This window comes from Grammomys surdaster, unplaced genomic scaffold, assembly GCF_004785775.1.
Source record: "Grammomys surdaster isolate TR1022 unplaced genomic scaffold, NIH_TR_1.0 150, whole genome shotgun sequence".
Taxonomy (NCBI): domain Eukaryota; kingdom Metazoa; phylum Chordata; class Mammalia; order Rodentia; family Muridae; genus Grammomys; species Grammomys surdaster.
Window position 1 is genome coordinate 2,444,302 of NW_021604608.1, and position 18,497 is coordinate 2,462,798.

The window sequence follows — 18,497 nt, forward strand, 5'->3', positions numbered from 1 at the left end:
CCTTCCTTCCTTCCTTCCTTCCTTCCTTCCTTCCTTCCTTCCTTCCTTTCTTTGTTTCTTTCTTTCTTCAGATCTTTGCTTCGAAACTGCCACTTACTTCAGATAAACTGTCAAACCAAACTGGAAGAGAAAAATTAACTACCAACGGCTTTCTGAAAGTTAGAAAAACAGATTTGAAGTCCAATATACTTTTCTTCAGAGCAGGACTTTTTGAGCCTAAAACCACTGGAGAGAAGCTTTGGATTATCTGTCCTCCTATGTACTTTCAAATGTACATTAACTAGAGTCTGCTGTTACAACTGGTCATAATTATGCATTAATAATGTGCTAAATTTGATTCAAAGAAACAAAGCCATTTTGAGTTCTTCACAGACAAAAAAAGTCTTCCAACTCCAAAAAATACATTCTTCACATTCCTACTATTCAAAAGTATCTAACACATTTTTTTTTTTCTATTTGAAGGAAAATTCTCCCAGGCTAAGGAATTTTTCCAAGTTTTGAAAAGGAAAGAATTTTTGTTTAAATGTGATGCCTTAAAATAGAAGGATATCAGAATGAAGCTACCTTAGTTTTAAGATCTCTTTTGCACAGAACTGACTTTCTCCAAATGGTGTGATCCTTGATTCACAGTGTTCTTTCTCAGTCTAATGGCTGTAGGAAAAATTTGCACGCTAGGCACTCTTTGAAGCTCACAAGTTTGCTAGCACGTGAACGTTCTGGCAAGCTCTTCTGTTGAGCCAGCCTTTCATTCTTTGGGTGTTTCATAAAAGTCATGCTTTGTAAATATGCTTAGCCACTTGTGTGTTTTCCTGACACATTCCTTCCACACAAACACATTGCTCATTCCTTTTCTAGCCACCACACACCACAACGATCCCTGGGCTGCTAACACATATGAATTCCTCTGACACATGCTGTCTGATCCTTTTGTTCATTCCCTAATATAGTGCTATGCTAGGTACTCTCTCTCTTTTTCATTCCATCATTCTTCATTCTTGACTAAAAAGAATTACAAAATGAACAGAATGTCCAAAAAGTGTACCTTGTTTCCTCTCCCACTGATTGCATGACATTTCTCAAATTTCTCTGTATGTTTCGGCTGGCATTGGCCTATGTAGAAGAGGTTATAATAGCATCTTAGCATGGTAGCAAGGCAAAATAGAGAAAAGTGTATTTATCAATCCTGATATAGTTTACAAGGTCTATCCAAACTAGTTTGATAGTACTAATGTTTAACAGGCTATAGAAATGCACCTCCACTGTCATTAAATACTGAGTCTTCCACAAATGCTTGCAAATTCTTGAAGACAAAGATTATGTTTACTTGTTTTACCTCTCTTTTCTCAAAGGGATTAGCAAAGACCTGCAAAGACCTTCAATGTCTATCTGTTTAATAAGCTAGTAAGCATATCTGTGTACATAGGGAATAATAGTTAATTTCTGATTTATCTGCACTGTGGACCTCAGAACACAATCAAGGTCATGATCTGGCAGAGAAGTTTCTATACTAGCAAATCTCATTAACAGAAAAGAAAAAAAAAAGGAAAGGAGAGAGGGAAGGAAGAAATGAAAGAGGAGAAGAGGGATGATGAAAGAAGGGAGAGAGGAAAGGAGGAAGGAAAGAAGGAAAAAGAAGGAAAAAGAAGAAGAGACAAAAGGAAAAATAAAGAAGAAGGACAAAGGAAGGAGGGAAGGAAGGAAGGAGGGAAGGAAGGAAGGAGGGAAGGAAGGAAGGAAGGAGGGAAGGAAAGCACCACTTAAAGCTTCAGTGGTTAACACAACTTAAGCAAGCTTTTATCATCTTTTATAACCACACACCTTTGCTTTGTGCTTCAAGAATCAACTACAGCAAGAAGAATGTTCATTGTTATAGAAGAAAAGAGAAGTGGCTTAGCTCAGTTCATAGATTCTGCTTTAGAAAGACACTGAGCATAATCTGAAGCTGTTGATTTTCTTCTTAATTTAACCTTTCCCATGAATGAAAATAAACTTTTATACTAAAGTGCTTTATAAAGCCTAAAGGCATACATTAAAAAAATGGAAATATATCTGGAAGGATTAAAAAAAAGAGGTAGATGCCTGTGAGTCCCAGCTGTTGTAGCAAAGTACCATAATTAGGTAGCTTATGTGCAATAGAAAATTGTGGCTTATGATTTTTGAAGAAAAGAGTCTGTTACTAGAGTGCCAGGATTGTTAGCCATGGACAAGTTCAATCCTTTTCTGTTTTTCTAACTTCTCTCTTCAGGTAGTCCAAAGGATGCTAAGTAGCTTTTTAAAGCCACTATTGTAAGGATACTGCATTATCCAGGTTTGTTTAGAGAAGTAATCCAGGAAAGCTGGCATGTATACCACTCTTAAGGACTGAGTTCTAGGGTAGGGATGAAACTCTAAGTCTTAATGGCTAAGAACCAGAAAATTTCATGTTCTGTTGTCTAAGCAACAGAAGACCAATATCCTCTCTCAAGAGGAGAGCAATAATTATTTTATTCATCCTTTTTTCCCTCAAAACACAATTATGTGTGTATGTGTGTGTGTGTATGTGATATTCATGTGTGGATATGCTTTGCCATACATGTGAAGATAAGAATATAGATTTGTAGAGTTAGTTTTTATCTTCCGCCTTTTTGTATGTTTCAGAGATTGAATTTAGGATATTATTAGACTGTACTTTCAAGCACTACCCACAAGCATTCTCATGGGTCTCATGTCTTTGGATTTGTTCAGAATCTTTGCAAATTAGATGATTCCATGTCCATAATGGTTAGAGGGATTTTCACTTAGTCTACTGAATCAAATATCCTTTTAGAAATTCTCTGGAAATCATGTTTTATTTACTAATTAACCCTTTAGTGATGTGGAGCAGAGACGGAAGGAAAGGCCATCCAGAGACTGCCTCGCCTGGCGATCCATCCCATATACAGTCACTAAACTCAGACACTATTATGTTGCCAAGAAGTGCTTATTGACATGAACCTGATGTAGCTGTCTCCCGAGAAGCTCTGTCAGAGTCTGTCAAATACAGAGGATGATTCTCATAGCCAACTATTGGAGTGAACATGGAGGAGTTAGAGAAAGAACTGAGGGAGCTGAAGGGTTTGCAACCCCATAGGAAGAACAACAGTATCAATCAACCAGACGCCACAGAGCTTCCAGGTACTAAACCACCAACCAAAGAGTACATACACATGGAGGGACCCACGGCTTCAGCCGCATATCAGAGGATGGCCTTGTCAGACATCACTGGGAGGAGAGGCTCATGTGAAGGCTCTCACTGAGAGATCATGTGAAGGCTAAGGCTTGATGTCCCAGTGTAGGAGAATGCCAGGTTGGGGAGGTAGTTGTGGTTGGATGGGTGGGGGAACATCCTCATAGAAGCAGGGAGAGGGGGGATAGGATAGAGAATTTCCAATGTGTGTGTGTGGGGGGGGGAACTGAGAAATGGGATAACATTTGAAAGGTAAATAAAGAAAATATCCAATTAAAAAAAAAAACCCTTTAGCCAAGTCAAGGTGATTATGAAAATTATTCATCATAGACTTTAATACCACTTCTGAGGACTTCATGACTTAATTGTATCTCAAAGGCTCTGTCTCTTAATCATATCATAGTAGACAATGAGGACTTGAGGGAGATCATAAACACTTGATACATAACTATAGCGTAAAACATCCTGTTATTGTTAAAATTAAAACTAATACTATTAATGAGTGATTTATTTATATACAGTCTTTATTAATCATCATTTTAGTCAAAAGAATTGGTATGGAGACATGAAGGTAGCTAATGATTAATGAATGAAATTTTTACGTTTGTAAGACTCATGTATAATAAAGAAAACATTGTAATGGAAACATTTACTTTTATAATTTGTTCTATCAAGAATTGACACCAGTAATAACAAATGAAAGATATACATCTATGCATTTTTAAAAAATAATTTAAAAATATATGTGCATAGCAAAACATTTAAGTAATATTTTGAATATTAATCTAACTCAAATTTATCTTGAAATTGGACTTAAAAATAAGATAACTCTCAATCTCATTGAGTGTTTTTTTTGATAAATATACATTGTTACAATTTGTGCTTATGTCAAGTAATAACAACTTCAAAATGAATTTGTGCTCATATCAAAAGTTAACTCCACTGACAATGTAAAGATAGGTGTCTATGCATTATAAAAAATGACTTTTAAAAAATATTACAAAAACCAGAATTACTACATTTGTTAATTATCTTTTAAAACAAAGCATAGATATTTGACCTAGTAGGATGATCTAATTTTATCTTTTGTTTTTATAAAGCATAATCTTCTATGAATCACTTTGAAAATATCATTACCAAGTGACATACTAGTCTTGAGACTTAGATGTCAGATAATTAAGGTTAAATAGACATTGTTTAGGTCCACTCTTTGAAATTGTATTCTCTTTCTATGCACCTACCTCTGCAAATTTCTAGATATTTCTTTCTTCCACTGTTGTTCACAGAATCTTTTATGAACATCACTTTCATGCAGTCAAAACCAAGGAAGTAATATAGTGAATTCCAAGAACCAGGGAAAGGGCATTACATAGACAAAGCAAGATGGAAATGTTGGGCCCTGCTGTATTACTTACACTTCACTTCGGCAGCTTCAGCGAAGCCCTGTGATGCTTTCCCATGGACAAGATTCTCTTGGCTACTTTTGGGAATATAATATTATACATATACATAGAGAGAGACAGACAGACAGAGACAGAGACAGTGTCTCACACACCTAGAAATTCTATATAGAATTTGGGGCAAAAGAGACTAGATTCCTTGTACTAAAGGTCGTTTTTTTATGTGTTTCACTCAAAACCTCATAGAATGTTTGCTATTTAACTTCTGTATTGAACACCCTTTCCCACTAATTAAACAATAAAGCAAATCTCTATAATGAGAACCATCAAATAATTTCTATGCCAAGCCTAGTACATTTCTCCAAATCAAACAACTGCACAAAAATACTAAGCAAATTTTCTGTGGGACGAAGATTCTTCTGATGTTCAAATGATACAATCTTGGTAGAAAATGAGGCAATGTTTCCATAATTTGTAATCGCGAGCATGATCTTTTTGTGTTCTCAATGAAGAGGAATGTAAGCTGCCTAGGGGGAGATTTGTGTATTAGAAAAGTAGTGGTGTGATTGAAACATGGCAGCCTTTTGGATTTCATCTCCATCTGTCTGTCTGTCTGTCTGTCTGTCTGTCTGTCTGTCTGTCTTTCTGTCTATCTGTCTATCTGTCTATCTGTCTCTGTATGTTTCTTTTCTTCTCTCCCCCCCTATGTCTCTCCCTGTCCATCTCTCCCCTCCCTCATCTGTGTGTGTGTAAAATGCAGTACATTTTAATCTACACCTTTGGTTAAATACTTTATTTCATTGTAAAATAGTGATAATGCTGTCATTCATTATTTAAAACCTAGGGGATTTGAGTTTTGTGATTAGCTTTAATTATAAGAGATGCCAAAATAAATGATTCATGAAGACACTGTTATGTATGCTAAGGGGAATATCATTGGAACCAATACTATTGAACTTATATAAAAAGCCATACATGTGTGTCATGGAGGGATATTGCATTCTTGGCTAGGTTTACATTAAGTTTCCCAGACAATTGCTCTTAAAATTGGACCCAAACCAGAAATCTACCTGAGTACATGGAATAGCCTGATTCATCGTGATGAAAGTATCGTCTAACCAAAGAAATGAGAGACTATTTGGTAAATTCTATTAACATAGTTACTGTATTTGAAACAGTGACCAACTTATGCCTTTCTTTTAGGAGTGATGTAATTTCTGACAACTGTATGTGTTTTGAGCACTGTTGTATTTGGGGAACTTACCACCCTAAGAACCCTACCTTTCTGAGGTCAACATTTTGAACCATCTCTCAGTTCTCTTCAAAGGTTGAGTAGCAGCCATTCACTCCTCCTAGGAGTAAACAAATGATGGCTCCGCTGACCTGATTGTATTTCAAAGTTAGTGGAGCAATACATGGCATTTTTCTTCCTGATAGAGATGCCTGATCTTTTAATAGAAAATTTATATATTTGCACCTCTTGAAGGGAGGAAAAATGATTACCATGTTGCTTGCAAACAATTTGTAAATACATTACATTTTAATATTTATGTTTTATGACTTGGAAGTCCCATTATAGATATATTTTGATTAAATAATGTGAAATTGTTACAAAGATTTTGTATATAAGACGCAAGTGAAGCACTGAAATACATAAATACCTCAAATAGGGAAAGGTTTAAATTATAGTGGATTTAGATAAATGAATGCTACCACATTGTTAAAATTATGTTTCTGAAGGGTTCTTTTAATAGCATTGAAATACCTCTATTATATTTGAAATATGAATTGAGGTAACAATTATCTTTCATTGTTTGAGTTTGATTGTGTAAAATGTTGAAGAAAAGATGAGAAGGGAAGGACATAAGCAATCATTTTATTCTGGGATAATTTTATATAGTCTTTGCTCTTTTAGATGCTAGTGCCTCTAAATGAAATATTTTTGTAATTGCAATTAAAATTTCCTAGAATCAATTATATCCACAAGGGCATATCTAAACTGGATTCAGTTTAAAAATAAAATGTTAAGTTAAACTAAACCATTCTCCTTGGAAGAACTATGATGAGAAATTTGTTTTTTAATTTTTTACTGCCAACATAATCTCTATCAAATGATGCTTTTATCCTGTGCTCTGTTTAAGAACTTAATTATCCCAACACTTCTTTTACCTTTATGTGTAATTTCCTCCGACTGCTGTTCGAGATTTAAAGTATTTTTCCATCTGATGCTGTTGCTTATTCCTTTTGCCTAGAGTGTAACATGTAGAACTCATCCTTGTAATTCTGTACTTTCTTACCAAACTCTCTACTCAGATGTATGAGAATCATCTATCTACCCATCATTCCTTCTACATGAATGTTACAATGGATCAAGTGCTCTGTTCCTCTTTGCGAAGAAATATAATTATCTTATCTAACCATCATATAATTATATTTGTAAAAGGTAAAGTTCTAGTCCCTTCATAGCTGTTCCTACTTTCTTGAGAAATATGCCATGTTTTTGTGCCTACAATGAGAACCAAACTTGCATTAATTTCTTAGAACTGCATTAACAAGTCAGCATGGACTTATTCTTTCAAGTATGTTCAAATTGCAACTCACAGGCCCCAAGTGTCTCAGGATAGCTAATAATGTGGCCCAACAAATTTGTAGGTGGCAAGATCATGTCATGGTACCAAGAGGTTGAAAAAAATATTTATTCTTTATAGTTTTACTGATTGACATTTATAACTTAGGTGTTGATGTATCTACTTTCTATCTAGAGTAGATTCTTTCCAGCCTTCCCTCACTTCTGATAGTTGGTAGAAATCTTTTGTCTTACTTGGAGTATAGATGCAACATTCTAGTATCTTTCTATCCACCTTTATGGGACCTTTTCACTGCATGTCTCTGACCATGTGATTCTCTTTGTATGTGTGCATATGTGTGTGTGCATGATGTGTAATCCTGTTTGAATATAAATGCTTGTGTATGTGAGTGTACATGGGTACATGTGGATGAGCATGCAGAAAGCAGAGTGTTTATCTGTACTCTTCCATAATCTATCTATCTATCTATCTATCTATCTATCTATCTATCTATCTATCCATCCATCCATCAACTATCTATTATCTATCTATCTATCTATCTATCTATCTATCTATCTATCTGTCTATCCATCAACTATCTATTACCTATCTGTCTATCTGTCTGTCTGTCTGTCTGTCTGTCTGTCTAAGATAGGGTTTCTCACTAAGATTAATGCTGATAGATATGACTAGTCTGGAACACCAGGAATCTGTGTATATCTGCCTCTCCAGCACTGCGACTTTGGATGTGTACTACTATACCTGTATTATTACCTGGATGCTAGAGATCCAAACTCATTTCCTTATGCTTGCATAGCTAACACTTTACTGACTGAGCCACCATACTAGACCCTAACTGACACCCTTTTTACAAAGATACTAGATATATTGGGTATCACCTTATCTGTTAACTACTCAAAGTACCTAGCATTTGTTTTTCAACATAAGTTATTGACATTATTTTTGTTTGCCCATGAGCACAGATGGTAAGATCCTATTGTTGAAGATACCATATACTTTGGTTTTAGAATACACAGATATTAAGCTTGATCTGAATTGGAAGCCTCCACTCTGCTGACTAGTGTTCCTAATATTTGCAGGTGTAATGAAAGCCACTAGAGGAGAAAAATCGGTAGTTTGGCACAGCTTTAAAATATATTTGTTACAATGTACACTTGCCAACCAATAAATGCTTACTCATGTAGTATCGACAATACTATTATGGAAACAACCAGTAAACTTTCAGATTAGAGTTGCTACTGAAACCCAGTTAAAAGCTCCTTGTATAAGTATGGTAATAAACCATTTGTAGAAATCTCCTAAAGTAGTTTTGTTAAATAAGCATGTTGTCAAATGTCTTTTTATTATTTATGTTTATATCCATAGCTTAGTACTGCTCTCATTCCTGGCCAGAGAAGTTTCTTTCTATAGTGTTCCATGGCTGATGCAGAGTCACAAGTGGTCAAGTTACTGAAAACAAACCTCTGTTGAGTGCTCCAGCTTTAACAAACCATTATATAACATCCTTTAAGGTTTATGTAACATCACAGTATTGAGGACAGAAAGAGTGGAAGAGATGGAAGGGTGAGAAATACTGAGTGGTGCTGTATTGTCGTTTTGGCTTGACTATTGGAGACATGAATTTATAGAAACTATGATTATATGAATCAAATTTGCACAAAACCAGGCTTGTTATCATTCCATTGTGAATGAGGAGAGAGGCCCATAGCGTCTACTCCTCTTTAAGGAGCTATTGGTAGTTTATATTTGCTGGGGTGAGGGAAACCATTTTCTTTAGTGGTGTAGCAACGAGTAACTTGGTTGACTGCTGGTAAATAGCCTTCCAACCAATGCTCATGATAATAACATTAATTCAGTCCAACGGATAACAGGAAAAAGCATAAAAGGAGGAGGAGGGCTAACTGGAAAGAAGGCATTCAGCAGGAAGAAGGATAATAGTGGGAATGAGTCTGATTAAAATATATTGTATACATGTTAGCATCAAGGTAGATTTTTCTCCCATTGGTCAACTGATCGAACTACATGGATATGAGAGATGCTACCTTAAACACCTTCAGTTGGGGAAATTTATTGTATTGATTCATTGAAGTGTGACATCACCTAGTAAAGGTGACAATATATGCATTATCACTAGAGCCACTTCTGTGGTCACTGAGTATAACCTCCTTCCCCTTCTGATGCATTCCTAATCTCTTCTTTTGCTGTCTTTTGCTGCCCTTTGGCTTCTTTCTTTTGGTAGATATTGCATTGTCTCTTTTCTATTGTTTAATAAAATACCTGATACTGTCTACTTCATAAAGATAGAGATTTGCTTGACTCATAGTTACGGATACTAACTATAAATGAATGATCAGCCTCATTGGTTTAGCATCTAGTGAGGACCATAAGTAGAAAGGAGGGTCATGACAAGAAAATATACAAGAGGAATCCAATGGCTAGAAAAGAAGCCAGATGCTCTCTTTTGTTACAACTCAATCTTCTGAGAGCTAAGCAGGTTCTCATTAAAACTACCTTAAATTGTGACCTCACAATTTCCTATTAGACTTTACCTTTTGGGTATTTTGAGCCACTTCTTACCTTACTGTACCAGTGAACAAAATTCCAGCACATGAACCACTGGTAGTCAGTTCAAGCATAAACCATTTTAACTATGTAGGATTCAAATTTTTTCAGAACCCCGTATTCTATTGCTGCCTATTCTGCCTCAAAGTTAAACAACCTTAGTCTTTTCTTTCCTTTCAACCTCCTCACCCATGTGTTAATCGTGTGGCTTATACAATATTACTAGGCTTCTTCTCATAGCTCTAGGTTTTTTAAAGTTAACTTGTAAAATGAAATTAATATGGTGTATTAAAGTGGGAAGATATTAATGAATAACACTAAAACGTCTGGAAAAGACATGATCTGTTGGCAAACATGCTTGGGGAGTGCCGTGTGGTAAATCTCCTTTCCTAGATCCACACATTCTTTACATTATGTACATTTATGAGAATTCTTACAAGCAAACAAAAGCAAACCAACACAATATGTTTAGCTTGGATTAAATACATCCCCAAGTGTATTTAATCACAAGACACATTGAGCAGACACATAGAACTGTCATCATTTTTGTTTGCCTCTGTACACAGAGGCTTTTCCAGATGAGTCTATGACCTTACAGTTTAGAGCCATAACAAAAGATTTCAGAGAGGATGACTAGATACAAAGGAAAATTATGGTTCATTTTTACTTGTACTTTTGCACAAATGTAAACATATTGTTTCCAATGATTTATTTATTATTAATTAATAATACACTTTCAGGTGTGATATACATAAATTTCAAGAGGTTTTAGAAGAAATGGGACATAGATTTATGTACATTTCAAAAATATAATTAGTATTATAAGGGAAGAGTTAAAAATAAATAGCTTATTTCAAAATTAACTGAATTGTAATACACAATATGGAAATATAAGTAATATTTAAAAATTCTTATTTATTCTTCTTTTATACAATACATTCCAGCTGCATCTTCCTTCCCCTCTACTCCTCCTAGTCTGTCTCAGATCTATTGTTCCCTTGTCTCTCCCAGAAAAGAGCAGGCCTCCCAGGCATAGCTACCAAACAGAGCACAAGATACAATAAGACTAGGCACAAACTCTCACATCGAGGAAGGTTGAGTGATGGAACAGTAGGAGGAATGGGTCCCAAGAACAAGCAAAAGAGTTGAGATATTTCCACTTCCACTGTTAGAAGTACCCACAAATGCTAAGCCAACAACCATACCACCTATGCAAAGGACCTAGTACAGACTCATGCCAGCTTTACCATCACTGTTTCAATCAATGTGAGCCCCCATGAACCCTGCTTTGTTGATTCTCCTGGTGTCTCTGACCTCTCTGGCTCTTACAATTCTTCTTTCCCCTCTTTTAAGTGGAAGAGATCCTATGGAAACCTCTAATCTGGGCTCCTTCTTTCCATCTAGTGTTTGGCTATGTCTCTCAGCATCTTCTCCCATCAGCTACCTGAGGCAGTGTCTCTGATGATGACTGGATGGGGCGCTGGTCTACAAGTATTGAAGAACATCATTAAGAATAATTTCATTGAGTTTATTTATTTATTTAAACTCTGGGCTATCTGATGTCTGGTACTTAGTCATCCAGGCAGTGGTAGGCATGAACTCCCTTTCTTGGTGTGGACCTCAAATTAAATCAGCCATTGGCTGGCCAATCTCAATGTTCTGTGCCACCATTGTCCTAGCACATCTTGTAGGCAGAGCAGATTGTAGGTTGAAGGCTTTCTGGCTAGACTGGTGTCTCAGTCCTACCAATGGAAGTCCTACCTGGTTACAGGAGATAGATGGTTCAGGCTCTGTTTCCTCCATTACTAGGAGTCTTCACTAGGGTCACCCTATAGATTCCTTGGAGTTTCCACTGCAGTAGGTTTCCACATTATTCCAAATGCCCTCTAATTCCAGTTGTCTCTCCCTAGACTCGCCCCTCCATCCCTTCCCCCCACCATCTGATGCCTCCTATTCTAATATCCATCTGCCACCAGTCCACCAGCAAAATCTATTCTATTTTCCCTTCCTAGGGAAATACAATTTACTATAAATAAAATCACTAAAGCATAAAACCTGTGGCAGAAATTTCCTGCCCAATGTATTTGCAGCGAAAGCCTTGTCATTGGACCAGGAAGAGGAAGGAGGAACTAGGAGTTGGGAGGAGAGAGGAAGAGAGAGAGAGGAAGAGGGAGAGAGGGAAAGCAAGACGGCAGCAGATTTTACCCTCTTGTCTCTAGCAATCTCAGGTAGCTATTCATATCAAGGTTAGATAATTGGGATAACAATTCTAATTGTGTGGGCATCTTGTGTATTGAGTATTTGCTGATATATAAATCTATTTGGTTAATCATAAGCATTAAGAGTCTTATTTCTACTGGGTACTGGGAACTGTGACATCTACCTTGAGGATGGTCGCTATTGTCTGGGGTTTAGCTGAGCACTATGGGGGTGGTGGAGTTGGCATGGAGCCCATGAAAGCTGACTGGTGGAGGCAGCAGCCACACCATTTCCTGGGTCCCTGGCCTGCACTGGATGTCACCATAGGTGTGGGAACTTAGAGCCCCAGCCAAGTGGCTGCCGTTTTTTTCTAATACTTCCTGCAACAAAAAGCTAATAGTAAAAATATATGGTAAACTCACTCATTTGTGTCAACATGATTTTCCTCTGAGAAAAGCAGAGATCATGCGTTTTGATGCAAGTTCTACAGAATTGATGAGGTAGCATATTAAATGCATCTGAACATGACTGAGAAGCAGCACATATTCCTTACCTTCTAATAGATTTTGAAAAATAATGTTTTTATTGATCCTTTGAGAATTTTGTATGATGTAATTTGATCATATTCATCTCTTTCGCCAACTCCTCCTTACCCAGACACCATTTTGTTACCTACTTCCTCAGTTTGTGTTGGTCAACTATTTTTGCATATGAGACGTAGCCTGGAGTGTGGTTGGTATACCAGTGTCCACATCATTAAAGAACCACCCCTTGGTATAGATCAAACAGCTGTAGCTCCTGAGCTTGGGGTTGGACTTCATGGCTATTTCCCCATTTCCATGCTCAGATTTTGTTTGCCTTAAGCTTATGCAGGTCTTATACATCCAGTCACAACTCCTGTGAGTTCTTATATCTATCTGTCCTATTGTATCTGGAAAACACTATTTCCTAAACTGGCTTCTGAATAGGTCCCTTAGCCTTCAAGAAAGGGACATGATATAGACATCCCATTCATCTCTGAGAACATTTGTGTAATACACAAGACATTTTCTCTACACTTCAATATACATGAGATTTTCTATAATTCTCTCTACATTTCAATATACATGAGATTTTCTATAATTAATGCACATGTTGAACTTACTTTTTGAATATTAGATTATATGAATCATTGTAAAATATATCAGTCATAGAACTATGCCTGACTTAAAATTTGTTCTTCATAATTACAAGCTGTGTTAGCTTTTATGTTTTCTCTTTTTGTTTTGTTTTGTTTTTTGTTTTTGTAAAAGTTAAATATAGAAGCAAGGTACAGTGGCATACTCTTTTAATCTCAGCATGGGAAAACAGAGGTTGGCCAATATCTATGAGTTTAAGACCAACCTAGTCTACATTATGTGTTCCTGGCCATCCAGACATACATAAGAAGAACCTGTCTAAAAATAAAATACTAGGTGAAAATTATTTTAATAGTCATTATACCTACTTGTAGCATACTTATAGAAATGAAACAATCAATCTGAAATGCCTAGCATAGATCTCAGAACACAATCATATCCCAATCCTAAACTGGATACCTCTCTTATGAATTGTCTTATGTCAGAATGTGATCTGAATTTTGGAAAGGACATTGTTCTAAACTTTAGATCTAATTCTGTATGTTCTGGGCCAAAGCCTGTGCATATATTTGTGTGCTTTTCTTTACCTGCAAAAATCACACAAAGTATAAAGACCTCTTCACTTGTTTTCAAATGTAAAAAAGTGCAGTAGCCATATTCCTGTGTACTGGCATCCTGCTTATATGAACAGCAGGATTTATTCTCATGTGCTGTGTAACACTTCCCCATACCACAGCAGTGTCTGCTCTTTGCTAGTTGTTGCTCTAGCAGCTTCAAATGCTGGCAGGACATATGGTTTTATAGGATGCCTGAAGAGTTTTAAATATTCAAACACATTCCTGCAGACTCACAGAGAAGACGTCATCCCACTAGGGGTTTAGAAATGATGAAGTCTGTTATAAACGTGTATGGATCTGGTCACTAGAAAAAAATAACTATTTTGGATCTGCTCCTTTTCATCAGCTCAGCTCTCTGCTGCCTCAGGTTTTAATCCATGTAAAATGAAATCCTTCCTCCACAGATTGATAGTACAAGGATATAATTAATACACTTGCAAGACTATGCTTGTTATATGGCATACGTTCAATATTTGTGTACCTTTATTATTGCTATCTAGTCTAATGCATTTGAGGATGAGAAAACTCATACTCAGATTAAAATGCTGTCCTGGAAGTTAGGGAAATAATTACTGATCAGGAAGATTTACTGTGATTATATGTCCTTTGCTTAACAATTGCACGCCAACAAAAACAGCTGTAAAAGCAATCTTGGTTGCTTTAGTCAACCTGTTTGATTAATCTCTCAAAAGCCCTAAATTACATTGGCTTAGTTTTAAATGTAAATTAATATATATTTTTTTTAAAGCAAAAGCTCCTAACTCAGATTTTTTTCTTCTGGTAGCTGTACCTTAGCAGAATATTTCTACAGGATGAAAAATTTACTTTGAATTGATTCCAGAAATATTTATCCACAGTGACACAAATGAGTAAAAGGTATTCTAGGCTCCTATGGGGTAAATCCATATTCTCCCCATTCTTGGTTTGCCATAAGTAGAATCTTCATCAGGCCTTGGCACGGGAGCATTTGTTCATGAAAATATATGTATTTGAAACCTGCTGATACTGTTTTACCTGCACAGCAGAATCTGCTGAGGAGACAAATGAATTTTGTTTTCATAGATCTATTACAGAGGTCAGAAAACTATATTCCTGTGCAAATCTGACCTTCCATTATACTTTGAAAATACATTTTGAGTGGAATGCAGTTACGGTCATTTCTGTTTTGTCTATGACTTTGTTTGGTACCACATTGGAGAGTAAGAAGTAGAAATAGGATGTCAACAGTACTGTGTTCTATCAGAAAAAAAATAGCAGGGTCCCAATACTAAATGTTTTTTTCAGAAATGGTAACAGTGTACTAACATACCTAGAAGTCTAAAATGTTGAAATTAATTGATTTAATGGGATTGATAACTCAACAAGCAAACATACTTAGTATTTCCATAAACACCAGAGATACTGTAAGGAAGAACCTATACATGGTAAATACTAAACATCTTCTTAAAATACAATTCTAAAACATATGATATATATTTTATTGTAATTATATGCATGAATGTATATGCAGTGTTTGCATGCCCACAAAGTCCAGAAGAAGGCATTGGATCTCCTGGAACTGTACTTAAGGATGGTTACAAACCACTATTTGCATATTATGAACTGAACTGGGGTCCTCTGCAAAAGCAGTCAGCGTGTTTTATACCCACACAATCCCTCCAGTCTTTCTAAAACATAGCTTTTCATTCAAGACTTTAATGGCATCCTGTCAAGAATCCAGTGACACACTGTTTCTGGAAACTAGAACACCAGATACAAAGGGCTGATCTAGATCTGCCATGGCCAGAAGGCTGAGAATGGGGACAGGGAGGCAGGTGAAGTTACCTGAGACCCCGAGGAGGTATAGGGTTTCAACTGGAAGGTTCAGGAGAGATTCACAATTGAATTGAATTGTTTTCAAGTAGTCAGAGATAATAGTTAGTAGGCCTTTATGAGCTCCCTTTTTCTTCATTTTCTTCTCCCTTTACATCTGCTATAAAGGGTATGACAACAAAACCATTGTCTTCTGTGAGGTGTAAAGTGTATACATGTTTATTTTCTTTCTATCTTTCCCATCGACACATGGGTGACTGTGCTGCTTCTGGCCCTAAATCTTAGGTTCTGAAAGGGTTACAGCATAGAACCCCAAACAGTTTCACCAGCAATAAAAAGCCCTACTGCCTTTTATTTAAATTGGCTTACTGAGTTTTTTTTTGAATTGACTACCACACAGAGAGAGAAGGGAATGGAATAAATTAGCCCCAAAGCCCCACACATTTCAGTTAAATGTATAGGACCATTGTTAATATCACAATATAAAGTCCAGAGCAAGTTTTCATGAATAAAATATAACTTATGCACAAAATAAATGAACCAGCTATGCAATATAGAATCTAATATCAGCTTCTAAAATGCAAATGAAACTTTGTATTTTGCATTTCAAACTGTAATTGCCTATGTATGTGAGGGGCAAATGAGCAAAGGATTATTAAAATGCAGAGCACTGTATAGGTAACCACTGCTGTTCTAACCAAAGAACCTCCCTTAAGAGAATGCAGAAGGTCCTACATATGAGCCTAGCAATCTTGGCTGAATTCTCCGTATTTCTTGTAATTGCCCTTACAGACTTACTGGTAGAGTACTTATTATGATTTTGCTTTTGTCCAAGGAGCTGAGAGTTGTACTGAAATCACAGTCAAAATATGTTTACTAATATTATTAGCATGAATATTCTTATCCATAATATTCATAAACAGTAACAAATAAATAAAATGATATTATTATAACTATTAGTTATTATTAGTTCATACAACTCAATTCAGTGTCTGTGCTGTGTCCTCAACTTAGCTATCTGGTTTTGGAGTTTCGTATCTATGACCCAGTATTCTGGAAGGGCTTGGGGTTCTTATGAATAGATTCTGCATTCCTGCATATCTAGAATAAGTATCTTATTTAGGAATCTGCTAAATCTTTTTTCTTCATATTCAAGTGGTAGATAAAGCACATAACCCATAGGATGGTTGGGATTATTGGTAAGTATGACACCATCCCTCACACAGAACCTCTGTTGGAAACAACCATTTCCTTGGTCATGGCAGTTACATGTACTAGAACTGGATGAGCTACAGCATTTTTAGATTGTTCCTTGGCTAAAAGTAATAACAAGCTAGCAAATATTGTTTGAATGACTTTGCACTCGTATATCCCCTTTAAAGGTAAAAGCTGAATTGATAATTTATGCAACTTCATTTATCCACTCTAGTGCCCATGAGGGTTCAGAGCAGTGAAGAGTATACATCACACACTTGGAGTAGTGGGTGGCAGAAAATCACTCATCAAATGACCTAGAAGAGCTCTAACCAAAACAGAGAGTTAGTACATAATGGTGGTGTAAGAAGTTTACTGAGTGACAAGGACTCATCTTTCCCTGAGTTCTGCAGACTGCACATAGCTTGAAATTAAGGAAATTCATTCAGTGATAAATACAATATGAAATTCATCCTTGTTGAACTCACTTATCATTTGTAGGAATTATTTTATGCCTGGAATGGAAAGGGTAACAAAACAGTGTCCCTGATAAAGAAAGGCTAATGTACAGTCTATCTTTGTATGGATATTTGAATTGCTTATTGGGCTAGTCAGGCAGAACAAGGATCCAAATTCTGCGGAAAATTTGAGGGCGGGGAGTTGGGAATGGGTGGAGAGAAATCCTCATAGAAGCAGGAGGGGGGATGGGATAGGGAGTTTCTGGGTGGGGGAAATGGGGAAAGGGGATAACATCTGAAATGTAAATAAAATATCCAATGAAAAAAGAAAAGGGATAAAAAGACTACATTGTGAAAAAGCTGTATGAAAGTCATCAGCTCAATAATTCCCTAGATCTAATAAATCTAGTTTATTTAAACTTGCTTCTAGTGCTTTCACAAAGCTCAGACGATGCTATAGGGAAATATGAAATTTAAAATATTTGACAGCATGCAAGGACTCTTCATAGTCATGAACCTTTGGTTATTACCCTTTTTATTTCTATATCATGATTCCTTATGCTTGCAAACATACCTTATATCTGATCATTGTAAACACAAAGGTAGAATTTAAGCCTTCTTTGGATTATCTGTTATGGGTTTTTATATTACAGTTTTCAGAGATGTGAAAAATAAGTTGAAGCTTCTACACCCCCGGCAAAATCATACTTATGGTCATACTGTAATCTGAAGAGATAGCATCATAAATTTAAAGACTTTCATTTAAAAAAATTTCATTTAAAAGGTTTAGGTGGATGTATCTTTTCCATTCAGTCACACCTTCTTTAGAGACAATAGGAAAAAAAATCTTGATTTTCCTAAGTAATTAATTCCCAATGATTACCTATTTTCTCACTGTATGCTGATGTATTAAAGAAGCAAACGTATGATTTCCAAAACTCTGACTTTGTATATAAGAGATAATCATTGTTGGCTAAATTAGAGTGAAGCACCAACCTGGAAACAAGACTATAACAATATATACATCCTTATTTCATTCTGAAATTTGTTTCTTAAGGCTAAACATCTTAAATAGAAGGGCACCTGTAGCAAATTAGGTATTGAATTTTATGTAATACAATCTTTCGTTTATGATTTGACACTTCTGGAATACATGCATACTTTAAAATATATTCTCGACTTGGGCAAAGAAAGAAATGCCAAATAGTTTAAAAATGGGAAAAAATGAACAAGAAAACCACATGTACTATACTATTTAAATAAGTCAATGTCTATATCTAAAACTATGCTAATTAAAAAGAAGACACTGATGGATTCCATTCACCTACTATGGAAATAATTAAT